The sequence below is a fragment of the Dasypus novemcinctus genome, chromosome 1 (genome assembly GCF_030445035.2).
Source record: "Dasypus novemcinctus isolate mDasNov1 chromosome 1, mDasNov1.1.hap2, whole genome shotgun sequence".
NCBI lineage: Eukaryota > Metazoa > Chordata > Mammalia > Cingulata > Dasypodidae > Dasypus > Dasypus novemcinctus.
The window spans coordinates 185,108,819-185,126,439 of NC_080673.1; the positions used below are offsets into that span (position 1 = coordinate 185,108,819).

Below are 17,621 nucleotides of genomic sequence, written 5' to 3' on the forward strand. Positions count from 1 at the left end.
GGGATGTGATCTAATCTTTTTCTTAATGATTATTTCTTTTCTACAACATCTTTTTTTTCCTCTCTGATCTGAGGTGCTCATATTACATTTTCAGCAGCAACTTGGGTCTACTATTGAAATTTTCATTTTGCTGCATTTGAATTATCTGTTTACACATCTAACAATACCACAGCATTTTATTTAAAAATAGTTTATACTATGTGTCAATATCTGGTAGAGTCCCTTGCCCTGATCTTTTTTATTGTCACTGCAGTTTTCTGTATATTACTGCTTATTTATTTTTTTCCACATGGAAGGTATTAAAACACACACACACACACTCAAATCAAACCCCAAACTGTCAACTCCATAAAAAAAGAAGTTGGTATTTTTATTGGAATTTCAATATTTTCTATTTTAAGACTTGCCCAAACCAACCACCTCCAACTAGTCCCCAGGTCCTATTGCCAATATCATTTTCTCCTCTTTTTAGTCTCTGTAGTTGCCTAGACTTGAGAATGGTTCCAGGGGCTATTATCTTCAGAAACTCTGCAAATCCCTTGGATGCAAGGACTCTTTTAAAAGAGTTTCTTACCCTTAGCAGCACTCTTATGGACACGTCCTATCTTAGTTTTCCAGGCTGCTATGAGAAATAGACACGCTGGTTGGTATAACAAAGGGAGTTATTGTCTCAGAATTTCAGAGGCTAAATGTCCAAAATCAAGGCATGGGCAAGACTATTTTTTCTCCCCAAGGTGTGAAGCAGTCTGGTGTTGACTTGCCACAATCTTTGGGACTCCTTGGCTTGGACCTCTGCCTTCCATCATATAGTGATGCCCTTATTCTCCTCCTGTGTCTGCTCGTCCAGTTTCTACTGACCTCCTTCTTGTTCTAGTGTGGCCTTCTCTGACGGTGTCTAAATTTCTTTTTCTAATAAAGAAATCCAGGAATCCATACTAAGGTGCACCCTGATTCAGTTGAGTCACACCTTAACTAAAAATGACATCTTCAAAAGGTTCTAGTTAGCCATGAGTTCACATTTATAGGAACATGAATGAAAAATGTCTTCGCAATTCAAACCACCACACATACTAATCTTGATAATTACAAATTGAATAGAATTCAGTTGCACAAATACAAATTTGATATTTTATAGAAAGGTTTGTTCTAAATGGCCTGTAATTCAGACTTTTGATTAATTCAGGATGTAATTCAGCTGGCATGTTGCCCTTAAATGAGTGTCAGATTTGCAATCTTAAAACCAGGGTCCTAATATTCTAATAGCGTGTGTGCTATTTTCTTCAATTTATATGTACTAAATTAGTGCTTCCTTACTGCATTTTAGATTCTGACATCAGAATGCCTCCTTCCTTAGATTGCTGTTTATTATGAAATAATCCAAAATTCCTGCTAATATGTCACTTTTTTCCATGCCTTGGACTCTGCCTGACTCTTCTAAATCCTTTCTTCCCATTTCCCCTTCACTTGCTCAGTTCCTTTGCTCTTTGCTCTTCTGTGAACAGGTAAAGCTAATTCCTGCCTTAGAATCTGTGCAGTTTCCCTCCCTACTGCATGTTTTCACCTGGGTTACTCTGTGCTTTCCTTAAGGTGTAAACATCATCTCACTTCCTTGCCAGGCCTTCCCTTATCACTGCACAGGCAATAGCCTATCTTACCAGCCACTTTCTAATTCCTATCCTGCTTTATGCTTTCTATTCTTCATAGTACTTAATACCTAAAATTATATTGCATATTTATTATTTTATTTATTTCTCTCACTAAAATCTAAACTCTCTTAGGAGAAAGATACTGCCCTCGGCTATTCAGTATTCAATAAATATTTGTAGAATGAATGAATAAACAAAATGGCATAATGTGTGTATTATGTCTGACATGTAATGGTTATTTAATGAATGGTACTTTCCTTTTTCATTTATTCTACATTAGTGATTTTTTGTTGTTGTTGTAACACTGAAGGCAATCATAAAACATACTCTACCTCTTACTCACCACAGATCCAGCATCTCTGCTTAATAAAAACTTTAATAATGTGATTTTATTAGCAATGAATGTTTTTGTTTTTTTTCTTCCAGCCCAGGTCATTCTACACTTGGATTAACAAAGAGTTCATAGCATTTTTTCATGCCCCTTATCTGTCATTAGCCATGCTGATTTCTAGGGTTCTGGATATCTGCCCTTGTCCAATTTATCTGGAATGCTTGCTTCCCAGTTGCCAACAGAATCCCTGCATCTATGTTTTTGCTTTTTGCAATCCCATCTCCAGCCTGTTGCAGTAGTATCTCTCCTGGTGCTTATCACTTTGCCAGTCATAATTTAATGGTGCTCTCAACCAAAATGGAAGCTATTCAGGCCAGTCTGACTTCCCTATTCTTCAAATGGAAAGGTCTCAGTATCACTCATTTTCTTAAAGGTTTTGCAAAATAATGGCCTAAGATAGAGAAAGAGAATTGCTTGTCCTACTGAAAGTTTAGACAAGTTAACACTTTGGGGAAGTTTCTGGCCAAGCTTGACATTTCTCTGAATTGTCAAGGCCCTGGCAGTCAGGATCAGGAGAAGACATGGGACTCAGTATCTGTGGTCATGACCCTTTTGACAGACATGATGAGGTGGCCTAATCACCAATGGAGGGTGTTTAAAATGCTAAGAAGCAGGCCCAGGGCTGAAAGACTGAGAAAAGAACTAATGCTCATCAAGAATACATTGTACCCATGACACCACGCTGGGTGCTAGTTCAGAAGCACTTAAGCGGTTTTCAGAGCAACAAATTGATGGTAGTTCTAACTAAACGCTGATTTTAGAATATCATACTGCTTTAAGCTATCCTTCTTGACTTTGTCCAGGAAGGCACTTCCCAAACTTCATTCATATTTTACCTTTACAACTTTTCTTATATCTAAGTACCACCTGCACTGTCATTTATTTTCTAATACTTTTCTAAAATCAAGTTTCTTTTTAAAAACTTACATCAATTTAATACAAAAGGAAATGTTATTTATAAATATATTTTCTCTTATAAATACAAAATAGCTATAAATATAGACATTATTATTATTTAAAATTATTTTTCCATCATCTAAAATTATATCACTTGTGCATAACAAGGACCTACCATACTTTAAGACAGGGATTCTTTTTTTTTTTACATATATTTTTAATTTACTTTTAAGATACTTAGATTACATAAAATGCTACATAAAAAAAATATAAGGGATTCCCATATGCCCCACTCCTTATACCTCCCACTTTTCCCCACATTATCAACTTCTTTCATTAGTGTGGTACATTCATTGCAATTGATGAACACATTTTGGAGCATTGCCATTAAGCATGGATTAGGGTTTACATTTTAGTTTACCCACTCTCCCACTCAATTCTGTAGGTTATGGCAGGATATATAATGGCTTGTATCTGCCATTGTAATGTCATTCAGGTCAATTCCAAGTCCTGGAAATGCCCCTATATTACACTTCTCTTTCCCTCTCCCTGATTTTAGCACCTCCAGTGGCCACCGTTTTCCACATCAATGATATAATTTCTTTCATTGCTAAAATCACAGTAAGTCTATAGTAGAATAGCAGTAAGTTCACTCTAGTCCATATTTTGTTCCCTAATCCTGAGGATTCTGGGATGGTAATGCTCGCACCACAGCTAATTGAGAGGGGGCTTCGATCCCATATGGCTGATGGATGAGACTCTCTTGCTTTCAGTTGTAGACTTTCTCAGTTCCTTGGTACTGTGGTTGTTCATCCTCACCTCCTTGTTAGTTGTCCTGGGTGAATCCCATGAACTGGAAAGTACGTGTTGCAACTCCACTGAGGCTCAGGGCCTAGCTGGCACGTGGACAGCCCCGAGATTCAAGTCTCTTGGATATACACTTACCAACTCCAGCACCAACTATAGGTTCAAATAAAAGGGACAGAAGAGGCATGTGTAGAATCTATCTGAGTCTTTGTCACACTCAGGGGCAAACACTCCAAAGTAGGGCCCACTGGCAAGGCACCAAACTCCAGAGCTATCTGCCATGACCAAATGATCTTGGTGTCTCCAGAGCCCTCAGAAGCCCACTATTTGGGGTAGTATCTACTTTGGCTGTCTATGAGATCCTGCTGAGACGTGCATAAGCATTACCTCTCTGATGACCTCCCAACTCACTTTGAAGTCTCTTAGCTATAAAAACTCATTGGTCTTTTTACCTTTTTCCCTCTTTATTCAAGATCTTTTTCCAGTTGCATCACCAGCTGGCACTTGTTAGTAATCCCTCATTGCCAGGGAGGTTCATCCCCAGAAGTCATGCCCCATGCCGGGGGTAATGTAATGCACTTATATGCTGAGTTTGGAAGACTGGGATTCTTGTCTTCAAATCTAGACTATGGATGACACACTTGGGGTCTTACTTCTTATCTGATTTTATTCTGATTTTTGATCATCCAGAATATCTGACCCCAAAATTGTCTCTGCCCCTTCTATTTGTCCAGCGCTACTGTTAGTTACTAGGAAATCAGCTGGTCTGTGGATTAGTTGAGTTTTATCTTGCAAACATGTGGGCTTGATGCTAGGAGTTGAAGCAGTTGTAACTTTTTCTGCCACTAACCACCATCCTCCACCCCACCTTGAGGTTCCTGCTTCCTTTCTTCCTTCTTAAAGATTTGATTTCCCAACCAAATTTAGGCACCTTTGGGTCTTCCCCCTGGCATATGGAAGGTACAAAGGATAAAATAAGAAATGAAATCATTTGTTAAATGACAACTCTAAGTCAAACAAAGTTCTAGTATCAATTCAATACTTTGAAATCATTCATTGTTTTCTCCATTTTAGAGGTAAATAAAATGACCTGAAGAGAATGCAGGAATTTTGCAAAGGCAAAGCCACGATTTAACCAAGTTGTATCTGACAGCAAAGTGTGTGCTTCTTTTGGTAAAAATTCTGAAGAGGAGAGTCCATTGGCATTTCAAAGATACAATATGCAGAGTTGATAATCCCTCTTAAACTGACAAAAACTCAATCATTTTTGTGATTCAAATAGCTGCAAAATATATGTGTTTCTGATTCAAGTTGCACTTAAGGTATAAAAAGACTGTTTTCAAAGAGCCATTTAATGTTCAAGAGCCTTATAAATAGGATCAGGTGACTAAGGGTGGCTAACTGAGAAGATCTATTTCTTGTTTCAGTCTTAAATGTGCTGAAATGATATCCAATTCATAATGCCACTATTGATATGCCCAGAGGGTAGAATTCTGTGACTACTTAATCTCGTGTTCCCTCAGAGCAGAAGACGGCATAATATTTCATTGTGTGAAGGCCCATAATTCATTTGAGCATTTCTCTCTTTTTGGATATTTAGGTTGCTTTCATTTCTTTGCTTATCTAAATAGTATTATTATTATTTTTAAAGTTCAATTTGACAGGTAAAGATGTTATTTCATTTTTAAAATGGCATTTCTTTTCTTTTATTGTTAATGGGTTTAAAAGTGTGGTGTGCATGTATGTATGTACTAGACATGATTATTTGCTCTCTTTTAAAAAACTGTTAGTTTATATACGTTCAGCGTCTTTCTGTTGGTATGGTGGTCTTTTTCTCATTAACTTGAACGTTCTGTGAAGACAGAGATGTGTCTGTGTTGTTCAAGGCAATATTACTAGATTCCAAAATAGCACAAATCACAAAGATAGGGAAATTTAAATAAGGAAGTATCCTTATGGGTTTATCCAGGAATTACTTGAGTGATGCTAATAAGAACTTCCTTCAGATTGAAAAACTTGTATGCACTAATGTCAGATTTCATTGTAAAGTACATTTGTTATGGCCAGTCAGACCATTCATGGCCATCCAGGCTACGTGAATTCCTGATATCATATAGATTATACTTAGCAGATCTAGGTCTATATGTTTACTTGTTGTAGGCTTTTTTCTTTATTTTTTATTACGTAAGTTGTCTGTTTACAAGAAAATCATATACTCCCCCACAGTTCTCTTAATTTTTAACACCTTGCTTTAGTGTGGTACCTTTGTTACAATTAAAAAAAGAATATTATTATAGTTATTCTATTAAACATGGACCATAGTTTAAATTAGGGTTTAGTGTTGTGTTGTTGAATCTTATGATTTCTTTTAAAATTTTTCTTCTAGTAACATGTATGTAACCTAAACTTTTCCCTTTTAACTACATTCAAATATATAATTCAATATTTCAATTACATTGACGATGTTGTGCTATCATCACCCCCATCCATTACCAACTTTAGTATTATACTGTATTCATTCATTTAATTATTTAATTTCTAAAATATGCCAGACACTTCAATAAATTTTAAAGACATTTTCTTCACCCTCACAAGTTTACAATCTATGGGAGAAATAAACATTAATTATACAATCACACAAAAAGAAGTGATGAACTGTGACATAATGAACACTGAGAAATGCCAAGAGACAATGAGAAAAAGAAACAGAGTGATACCCAATCTCCTGTGTTTACAGAATTACTTCCTGAGAATCACACACTTGAGACAACATCTTAAAGGTGAGTAGAATGTCCGGATAATCCAGTACTTCTGAGACTTTCTTAGTATTTTGAATTACATCATAAATGTTTGAAAATCTATTAAAGTTTTTTCTATAAGTGTATGATGGATTACAGATTGCATTTTTAGTGTGGGATTGATGAGAGAAAGGTGTATGTTATTAAGAAGCTTTTTCACTTTTCCAGGTGGTGACAGTATCTGAGTCAATGATCATTACTCTGGAGATGATGAGAGTGGAGGGACTATAGAAATATTTTGGAGGAAAATCAACAGGATTTGTTGTTGGGTTGGGTCTAGAGAAGGAAGAAACAGATATATGTTTCTACAAATTAATAGGGTAGAAGCAACATTCACTCTGATTGAGATCCTGGAGGAAGACCATGTGTTAGAGGGTTGGAGGAAGGATGACTATGGGTGAAATCACATGTTATTGAGCTGTTTTTGAGATTAACAAGTAATTAATGCTGACGAGGCATGTTGATAGCCTGTGAGCTCAGAGAAGAGGTTTTATCTAGAGTGGTACATGTGAGAGTCATGGATAGAAAAATGACAACCGGAGTTAAAAATGTTAGTGAAAATACTTCGAGAAAATATAGAGAATGAGAAGAGAAAGAGGGTTTCAGGATGATGTTACTATTTAAAGGTCTGTTAGAAGATTAAGACATAGAAAAAGAAACAGAGGAGGTTTATCCTCAGGGATAAGAGGAGAGTCGGCATTGCCTAATTAAAAGAGAGTGAGTCAATGAGAAAACAGTTAGAGGTCAAGTAAGAGAGGGCTAAAAATGCTCTTATAAACTTGGTGGTTGTTGATGTCTTGTATAAGCTGTTTCTGTGGAGCAATATATGAGAAATTTTTGGAATAGGTTTAGGAGTGGGGAAAGGAGGTAAAGAAATGGAGTGACAGTGTATGAAACATTTATTTTCCTTAGTTCAGTTTGTGGAAGGGAGAAGATACTAGAACACTGTCCAGTGAGGAATGTAGAGTTAAAGGAGTATCTTTGTTTCTCTCAAATTAGGAGAAAACTGAGCGTTCTTAAATGTTCACTAGAAGAATGCAGAAAGAGCAAAGGATTGTAGATTTAGAACTTACTATTTTTTTATTGATTTTGTAAAAATATTACATTAAAAAAATATGAGGTCCCATTCAACCCTACCACTCCCACCCCACCACTCCCCCCCCAGCAACCCTCACTCCCATCATCATGACTCATCCATTGCACCTGGTAAGTACATCTCTGGGCATCTCTGCACCCCATGGTCAATGGTCTACATCGTGGCCCATACTCTCCCACATTCCATCCAGTGGGCCCTGGGAGGATTTACAATGTCCAGTGATTGCCCCCGAAGCACCATCCAGGGCAACTCTAAGTCCCAAAGGCGCCTCTACCTCTTATCTCTTCCTGCCATTCCCCATACCCATCAGCCACCATGTCCACTTTTCTCACTCCAGTGCCACTTTTTCTCTGTGGACCTTGGATTGGTTGTGTCCGTTGCACCTCTATGTCAAGAGGAGGCTCAGATTCCACAAGGATACTGGATGCAATCCTCTTGCTTTCAGTTGTAGGCCCTCTAGACTCCATGGTGTGGTGGTTGTCCTTCTTCAACTCCATCTTAGCTGAGTGAGGTGAGTCCAATAAATCAGATTGTAGGAGCTGAAGTCTGTTGGGGCTCAGGGCCTGGCTATCATATTGTCAGTCCAGAGATTCAAATCCCCTAAATATATCTTAAACCCCAACACCAACTACAATTCCAGTAAAGTAGCATGAAAGCCTTGTGCAAAGAGATCCCATCTGAGTCTAGTTCCATCACACAGAAACACCGGCTCCAAAGAAGGGCCATCTGCCACGGCAGTAAACCCCATCTGCCATGACCATAGAACCCATGGGTCTCTTTAGCCCTCAAAGGAATGAATACCTGGGGTTGTATCTACTTTATCTGTCTCTTTGACTCTGCTCAGTTGTGCTTAAGGGCAATCCTTCTGAAAGCCTCCAGACTCTTTTTTAGACTCGTAGCCATATAAACTCATTTCTCCTTTCCATTTCCCCCTTACATTAGGTCAAACAGCAATTTAAAGTCATGTTATTATATATAGACAGTGATATTCTGCTGATCCGCATTGAACCTTCAATTCAAGGTCATTTTCCAGTTGCATCATCAGTTGGTACTTGGTAGTGATCCCTCGGTGCCAGGGAGGCTCATCCCCGGGTGTCATGTCCCACGCTGGGGGGCAGGCATTGCATTTACATACTGAGTTTGGTTTCAAGACTGGCCACATTTGAGTAACATGAAGGCTGTCAGGAGGAAATTCCCAGGCACAGTGCTGCTCTAGGCCTTGTTCTTATTTCAGGCATATAGGCTCACAAGCATAGTCATTAGTATCATGCTCTCACTGTTCGACCCTCATTCCTTCCTGGTCCTTACCGTTGCACCTGGGGGACTGCCACTGCTCCCCTAGGGGCCATGACAGAGCACCCCCGGCCAGGAACCCAGTACCCCCCCAGCTTTAGTTTTTAATTGTCGCCACTATGAGTATATCCAAACATTACCATGCACCCTGGACATGTGCCCTATATAGTTCCCTGTCAGCCCTATATCACCTGTCAGTAGTGTCCTATACCAGTATTCCTCTGCCGCCACTGCCGAACCACTCTGTGATCCAAAACCTCCTGAAAATTGAAGCCCAATATAATGTCAGGATCCCTTACTAGCAAAATGGGATAAGGCGATGGGTTTAAAGGTCAGGTACAGAATACGTGTTGACTTGGAAAAATTCTACATCCTATCTTTTTCTTTTTCTTTATTTTCCTAATTATTGAACTTCTCTTCACAAGAGCCCTAGACCACAGCAATTCATATATACAATATACAGTACTCCCATACATCCACCATAGAACCTTTTCCCTTCCACAGTGATATTCTTATAACTTATTCATATCGTATTTACTTAAAGTGATGTACAGACTCTGAGACAATAGCTTTCAAACAAGGCGACATCTGTGCTTACATTGTGGTCCATACTTTAGAACTTACTATTAATAGCAAAAGGTCCTGAGAAAAGAGGAAGGAAATGGAATAGAGTACAGGTGACAATTTGGCTTTTATTGGTAGGACAGACTATCTCCTTTTTTATGTAGCAGAAGGAACAAAGATCAAAGATAAAATGCACAAAGGAATATAAGAAGTTATCTAGTTTCAGAAGTATTCAACTGAAGAAGTTCCTGTCTGATGATTTGTATTTTCCTTATGAATCATAGAGGTCGTATGTTGAGTGTATCTCTCTCTCTCTCTTTCTCTCTCTCTCTGTGAAGCACTGGGAAAAAGAATAGGGTGATGGAGGGAAATGGCTCACAGATTTGAGAAATACATACCAAATGAAATGAAAACTGAGTTATGTATTCAGTTAAATTAGAAAGAGAATAAAGTAAACCTTAATCTGTCGATTAATAGAAAATGTCACTGTACTAGTGACCAACAATAATTTATATTCAGTAGCATGGAGACAAAAAGAAAGGATCCAAATTCATTTTTTGAAGCTAAAATAAATTCTAAGTTATTGATTTCTAAAGAGTGAAAATATTAACTCTTTTTGATTGCAATAATGGATCCAACTATTCAACCTTCCTTGTGCTTATGACCTTTGCCATGTGACTTAGCAGATCCTCCAGCCAGAGAAAAAAATATATTTATCTGCCCCTTGACACTAGGTTTGGCCATCTAACTTGTTTTGGTCAGTGAAATGTTAGCAAATGTGACATGAGCAAATGTTTTAAAAACACTTGCACTCTTATGATTTCTTTCTTCCACTCTTGTCATAGAGAAGCCTGTCAGGAGTCTCCCACTGCTTCCATATTGGCAAACATATGTGATAGGGGAATTTAAATGTATTCCTCTCAAGGCAAAGGTATTTTTTAACATATATTCAAGTTATTGAGGAAGTACCAAACAATTATATCAAATGAGAAAGCTAAGTAAGCTTATCAGATAGACCAACTAATAATAATAAGCTAAAAAATAAAATGTGATCCATTTATCAACAGAAATTATTCTGATTGAAAGGGTAAGTCTAAGGTCATGTATAATACTAGAAGGAAAGCTAAAAACTAACATGGGACTGTACAAGATAGTAAAATCTCATGTAAAACATGAATATGGGTGATATTGCATGTGTAAGACTGTTTTTACAAAATATAAATACCAATATACTGGAGAGAAGGAAACAGAATAGCAGCGATGTATGGCAGGGGGAGCATAGACAGATTGAGAGATGAAGAGTTTCATTAGTTCGTTTGTGTTTTGTTTATTATTATTATTATTATTGGAATAATGAAAGTGCTCCAAGAATGATTGAAGTGATGAATGCATAACTATGTGATTACACCAAATACCATTGATAGCACACTTTGGATGGATGTATGCTTTATTAATATATATCAATAAAATTGATTTGTTAAGAAAAAAATTTCTAAATCTAGGAAATAACAGAGAATTTACAAACTACTACAGGGAAAATTCTGTGCTTTTGATGGGCTAACCTAATGTGATAAATTCCCTCATAATTTATTCAGTAGTTTCAAATTTTAGAAACTCTGAGTGTATTCTCAAATTTATACGGAAGCATAAAAATGAACACCAACTATTAGGAGAATTGAAACAGAAAAATATGCATCTAGCTCTATTTTGATTAAGTACTAAATTTTAATGCTAAAGGAAGATTCCTTCAGTTACCCATATAGGAAAGCTTATTTACTGTCTAGGGTAAAAACTTCACAGCATCCTGAGACATCTCATAAGACTATAGTAAAGCAAAGTCTACCAAATTTAAAGGAAAAGAAAGTGCTATCTAAAATTGTAATATGCAGCCAATAATTGAGAAGTGGACAAGTCAAAAAACATACTCAAACTTGGAAAACACTCAAAGATAGAACCCATAAGCACTTCTTAGGAAAAAGTATCTACTAAAAGTGAAGAGATAGATTAAATAAAGTGCTCAAAAATGGAGGAGCATTCCATAAAATTATTACGTCCATTTAAATGTAGAAATAAGACTGACTTGGGTAACTATGGATCAAAATGGTAATTATGAGAGAGGTAAAGTGTGAGGAAATTTGTGAGTGCTAATTACAACATATTTGATAGTGAGGAATCATTCAAGGTGTCTACATTGAACATGTGCTTAAATATATCATACCTTTGGATTCTTAAATTTTTCATATTTTTCCTTGAATCCAGAAGAATTTAAAGGATTCAGTATCTTATAATTCAAAAGCAAATAAAAATTCTTTAAATGAAGTTACTAAATCTTTCATGTTGACTATATTTTTTCATTTTTTAAAATTCAGGTTAAATTAAATTAAGTCCTTAAAATTTACTATTAACATATTATTCTGTCTTGGTGTATATTTATCTGTCCATTCTCTGTTGACATAGATTATAAAATATGATTTCTTGTAAGTATTAGTAGGTATCACCAAATATTGATTACTTTTGGGGAATAAGATTACCTGTGACAATTTGTTGTTTTATTATTTGTATTTTAATGTGAAGGCATATGATTAAAACAAAATATTATACTTAAAGTAAGTGAAATTAATCAAATTAAAATCTATGAATAAGAAATTAGGAGGATCTATTAATAAGAAAATTAAGTAAGAAGACTGGTTATAACTTAAATATAAATGTATGTCTTTTTACATATCAAATAGTAACCAGCTAGAAAACATTGAGGAAAAACACTTAACATCCCAGAATGACAAAAATCATAAAGATCCTGTGACCAACATAACAAAAAATAGTCAAACTTACATGAAGGAAACCAAAATTTCTACTGAGGGCCAGAAAGGATTATTCCCTTAAAAAGAGAGACATACCATATTCTTGGATAGGATGAATTAATATTAAAGGATATCAATTTTTTTCTAAATTAATTTATAAATCCAATGAAATTCCTCCTGAAATCTTCATAGATTATTAAAACAAAATGGAGAGGCTCAAAACCAATTTAAATATATATTGGATTTTTTTTTTTGAGGTAACAGGGAGAGGATTGAACAGGAACCTTTCATGTGGGAAGTAGGTGCTCAACTGCTGGAGACATATCCACTTCCCAATATATGTTGCAATTTAGTGTATGATACAGATGACATTTTATCTCAGTGGGGAAAGCAATTAATTCAAATTTTCTGAGGGAAAACTAGCCGAATATCTCTAGTACTAGATATGTACATAATTCCTCATAATAGTACATTCTGAATGGTTTTAATAATTAAATATAAAATTCTATCATAAAATACTGAGATGATAACACGGGTGACTTTTTTATCATCTCAGAGCACACAAGACCTTTCTAACAATTACACAAAATTTAAAATGCATAAAGAGAAAAATGACAAACTTCAATCCATGATACTTAGAAAATTTCTTTTTGGTAAAAATAAACAAAATTGTACAAAATAAAATACCCTGTGTTGGCAAGACTGTGAGCAAGTAAGCACCATTATGCATGTAGCAGTTTGATATTATTGATGAATTCTAAAAAGAAATATTGAATTATGTTTGTAAGCTGATCTTTTCCTCTGGGCATATAGATTATATTGCATTCATGGATTTACTTCATTAAGTAATTATGTAAACCTCTTGCACAAGTAGGGCATTGAGTCCCCACCCTTTGGTGGGTGGAGACTCACAGATAAAAGGCATGGCAAGGGACAAAGTTAAGGGCTTTTAATGTTGGAGTTTTGATGTTGGAGTTTGATGCTGCAGCTGGAGTCCCAGGGGGAGAGACGGAGCCATTTGCCTGATAGTCTACAGCTAACCTCATGAAGAGGGGCAAAGCCTAGAGAGCCTCATAGTCTACAGCTGACCTTGTAGAGAAAACAGAGGCGCTGAGCACAGAGGAACCCAGGAAGCCTGAACCTTTGCAGACGTCGGCAGCAATCTTGCTCCAACATGTGAAAATAGACTTTGGTGAGGGAAGTAACTTATGCTTTATGGCCTGGTATCTGTAAGCTCCTGCCCCAAATAAATACCCTTTATAAAGTCAACCAATTTCTGGTATTTTGCATCAGCACCCCTTTGGCTGACTAATACAGAATTTGGTACCGACAAGTGGGGATGTGCTTTTGCAATTATTAAAATGCTGGAATGGTTTTATAAAAGTGTAAGGGGTATTTTTTGGAGGAATTGTGAGATATTTGATGGAAAAGGCCTAGATTGCTTTGAAGAGACTGTTGATAACAATATGGATGCTAAAGAGACTTGTTAGGATGCCTTAGAAGTAAATGATAAAACTATTACTGGAAACTGGAGGAAAGGCAATCCGTGTTTTAAAGTTATAGGGAACTTAGCAAGATTAACTCCTGGTGTTTTATGGAAGGCAGAATTTGAAAATGGCAAGACTGGGCATTTAGCTGAAGAAATTTACAAAGTAAACCTTGGGAATGCAGCTTGGCTTCTGCTTGCAGCTTATAGCACAATGCTAGATGAGCAAGATATTGAGGACTAAACTGTTGGGCACAAAGAAAACAGAAAGTGATTCTGGAAATTTCAAGCCTCTGGAAATCAAACTCCCAGATGAAAGTGCCCTATTGGAGGACTTAACTAAACTTGGAACTGGTAAATCAAGATTGAAGATGCAGTTATCTAGGAAAGACTAGTGAAAAGTCTTACTGTCTGATAGCTTGGACCCTTGTTTCCTGCATGCTAAACCAACAAGGTTTTTGAGAGAGCTGTATGAACAAAAGCCCTGTCAGCCTGCACTAAAAAGGACATGGAAAGGAGACATTGAAGAAGAAACAGCTTTAAGAGGAAAACCATGGAAGCCGAGATCTGGAATTAGGACATCACTTTGGGCCAAGAGACGAATCCCCCCATGTGTACGTAGAGGGTGAATTTGCCCGAGCAGTTGAAGAGGGTGGATGTTCCTGTCCGATGTTATGGGAGAGTTTTGTTGCCCCTGGGTACAGAGAGGGTGGAGCACTTTCCCTGAGGATTGGTGCAGTTAAGGTCAGCACCCCACAGGTCTGAGAGGGGTGGACCTGTCCCCCAAAGGTTAGGGAAGGCCAGGTGGTCAACTCATTGCTCCGAGAGGGTTGAGCCTGTATGCCAAAAGTTAGGAGGAATGTTGTCTTCACATCACTATACTAGGGGGGTTAAGAACCTAACCTGAAGATTGGGTAAGGTGTAGCAATCACCCCACACTCTTGGAGGGAGAGGTCTGGAGCTGAGTCGACACTCAGATCTTGATGAGGGTGGAATCAAGACAATGGCCATTGGGCAAGCATGTGGAAAGGGTTGGTCCCATTTGGCCCTAAGAGAAGAAACCATCATCTTAAGAATGACTCTCAGACTGAAATCGAGTAGAGGATGCCCTGCAGGTTTACTGAACTGTATTTGTCCATTTGTGTATTGGAAGTAAATTAATTGTTTTGTAAGTTTCAGAGGTCTATAGCAGACAGAACTTTGCCCCAGGACAAACTGTATTTCTTTAAATGATTGTGATATGATTTAGTATTTGCATTGTAAATGATTTAAGGTTTTTTTTAAAATATTGTAATGCCTTTTTGGAATTCAGAGGGTGGAGTGTAGCAGTTTGATATCGTTGATGAATTCCAAAAAGAAATATTAGATTATGTTTGTAAACTGATCTTTTCCTCTGGGCATATTAGATTATATTGGGTTCATAGGCTTAATTGATTAAGTAATTATGTAAACATCTTGTGCCAGTAGGCATGGCAAAGGACAGAGTTAAGGGCTTTTAAAGTTGGAGTTTTGATGTTGGAGTTTGATGCTGTAGCTGGAGTGCCAGGGAGAGAGACAGAGCCATTCATCTGATAGTCTACAGCTGATCTTCTGGAGAAAACAGAGGAGCTGAGCACAGAGGAATCCAGGAAGCGAACCCTTGCAGATGTTGGCAGCCATCTTGCTCCAACACGTGAAAATAGATTTTGGTGACGGAAGTAACTTATACTTTATGGCCTGGTATCTTAAGCTACTACCCCAAATAAATACCTTTTATAAAACCAACAAATTTCTGGTATTTTGCATCAGCATCCCTTTGGCTGACTAATACAATGCACTTTGGAAAAGAGCTTAAAATGGTATAAATTCTAGCAGCTGAGTTTGATAATTGTACCAGGATTTTAAGTATTCTCTCTCATTGATCCACTCAGTTTATAAAACCATATTCATAGAAGATCCAATATGTACCTGTCACTGTGCTAGGTTCCTGCCACACATAGGTGAAAACAACAGATGTGGTCTCTGCCTTCTAAGAGACACATTTTTCATGAAACTAACAAAGCACAAGCTTTAGATTCCTTCATTTACATGACCCCATTCCAAGGACTTGACATTTGGTCCCTAATTTTGAATTGTATTTCTTAAAGATGGGGTCCCCACAAAATATTTTCATTTCCCACAAAATCTGTCTGACCTTACTTAGAATGAACTCAAACTAATATGTACATGTAAGGATCTTTCTTCATCATAGCCATGTTTATGGCTGTAAAAGAAATCATAATCTAAATATAATATTAATAAAATAATATCTAATACCTATATAACTCTTAATATCTATTAAGCATTTTTCTAAGATCCAAACCCTTATTGTCTCAGTTTATCCTTAAAGTAATCTGAGGGTGGTATTTGTTATCCCCATGACACAGGCGAGGAAACCAAGCAAAGAGAGGTTAAATTCAGTCTAAGTGTCCATCAATAGGCAATTCATTAAATAATCATGGCATAGCCATACAAGATAATCTAACGAAATAATTAATATGATAAATAAATGTATATTAATTGACATGGAAAGAAGTCCGATACATTTAAGTGGTAAAGTAGATGTCAATATAGCATTGGTTACATGATGTATTTATGTAAAAATGTCTCTCTCTCTATGTCTATCCCAATCTATTTCAGTGCTCACCTTTCATAAGATCTATATCTAATCTATAGTTTGAATTGCATGGAGAGATGCCTGAAAGAATATTCTTCAGAATGATGATAGTATTTATTTATGGAATTGGTATTTAAAATTTTTTCTCCTATTAATAATTTTCTGTATTGTTTAAATATTTAGCTGTGAATGTATTTTGTGACTTCACAAAAAATATGTTGCTTTTGTAGAGAAGATATATAGTACAAGTACTGACTAAACTATGCTACCAAAAATCATGTGGGTTTCCTATGTGTGCTCATCTATTTACTATTCTTGTACAGTCTGGATATATAGCATTGATTTAGTAATAACTGTTTAAGAGTGTTGTGGTTGGCTTTAAAAATGTTTCCCTTTTTATCTGCATTTTTCAGTTCTTCCTTATTATGCATGTTATACTCATGTAATAAGCAGTAATGTACTGGAAGCAAAGAGGATTCAGTGATCGCATATTGAAGGCTAGGACTCAGGAATCTCTGAGAAGGAAGATTTATTACAATTGGCCTGGCCCGGTGGATTCCTGTCCAAAAAAGTTGAGCCCCTAGTAGGTGTTTTAGGTTATTTTTATACAAGAGACACATAGTGTGGGGCCAGGAGAGGTTTAGGGGTTCGTTTGAATTCCAGGTAAGCTTGAATCTACATATCATCCACATTCCAGGTAAGCTTGAATTAACATATCGCCCACATTCCATCTGGATGTACCTTTGAATACACATTCAGTCTACATCCTTTCTGAATACTTAAAGCCTATGGGGCCTACATTATCTAATTGGCTTTCTAGAAACTAGGCACACTTGAATACAGAATTAGATAAGTTTGAATTCATGCACAGGCTATATTAGTAACACTTATCTATAAACTTATTACAAACAAAAATGTCACACGTATATACCTTAGGTATTAAGTATACTTTTGATCTGCAGACTTACTGATTATATTCTACACATGATACATTTCTTCAAACATGTCTTCAATAATTGCTTCTGTTGTAATCCATGCTTCTGAAAAACCACAGATCCCTATGTCTCAACTTTCTCTGTGTCCTGCATCTTTATAATCGATGCTTGTTCCTTTGAGCTTTGCTTCTTCATTCTACATTCCTTCTGCAGATTCTGGGGTTTAAATTCATCATCACTAATTCTATAGTATTAATGCTACTGTTTATTGT

The 17,621-nt window shown here is 36.6% G+C and overlaps 1 long non-coding RNA gene across 1 annotated transcript in view; it reads left to right on the plus strand.

Annotated features, from left to right (window-relative positions):
- Positions 1-17,621, plus strand: part of LOC131278759 (uncharacterized) — a 49,913-nt gene that overhangs the window by 14,754 nt on the left and 17,538 nt on the right. Inside the window, exon 2 of the long non-coding RNA XR_009186196.2 lies at positions 6,479-6,521. This is a non-coding gene — a long non-coding RNA (uncharacterized lncRNA). The remainder of the gene's footprint in view (positions 1-6,478; positions 6,522-17,621) is intronic.